This window comes from Etheostoma cragini, chromosome 14, assembly GCF_013103735.1.
Source record: "Etheostoma cragini isolate CJK2018 chromosome 14, CSU_Ecrag_1.0, whole genome shotgun sequence".
In the NCBI taxonomy this organism is placed as follows: domain Eukaryota; kingdom Metazoa; phylum Chordata; class Actinopteri; order Perciformes; family Percidae; genus Etheostoma; species Etheostoma cragini.
The window spans coordinates 23,050,922-23,051,548 of NC_048420.1; the positions used below are offsets into that span (position 1 = coordinate 23,050,922).

At 31.1% G+C, this 627-nt stretch overlaps 1 long non-coding RNA gene across 1 annotated transcript in view; it reads right to left on the reverse strand.

Annotated features, from left to right (window-relative positions):
• LOC117956457 overlaps window positions 1-627 on the reverse strand; it is a 1,799-nt gene that overhangs the window by 897 nt on the left and 275 nt on the right. The gene's annotated exons all lie outside the window — the stretch shown is intronic.

The window sequence follows — 627 nt, forward strand, 5'->3', positions numbered from 1 at the left end:
ACCAACACTGACATTAAATCTTTGGTTCAGAATCATGTTATAACTATATGCTGACGATGCTCTAAAATTTATTTAAAGTTCTAACAACTGTTTTAAGTAACTTAGACTACATTTTTAAATTATTTAATGAAATTGTCCCCCTTTCATCCACCCATTCATACCATGTTCATACCTAAATTCAGATAATAAAGTTTAACAGAGACACTGTCAGGTCAGCCCCAACGGGTTATGATGTAATTTTTGAGTTTATTAATGAAATCGTCACCATAAATCTTCCTGAGACATGGGTTATGTCATCTAAACTCAGAAAACACTGGCATGACCGCTTGTACACACATCCTTAAAATGACAGATGTGCTGTATTTTGAACAGTATGTATATTTTATAATTATATATACTGATATATATCTCTTGATATGTATCTACTAGTGAGTTAGAAATAGATTTATTTTTAGAAACTTCTATATCTAAATATATAGGTGAACTGACCCGTTTTTAAAAGAAGATGCAGACTTTTTATATGAATCATGTTTTATTGTCTTATAGCATTAAAATACATTGCTATTTCATGTTGAATACGGTTAAATTGGTCTGATGCCAGAGAGAGAGAGAGAGAGAGAGAGAGAG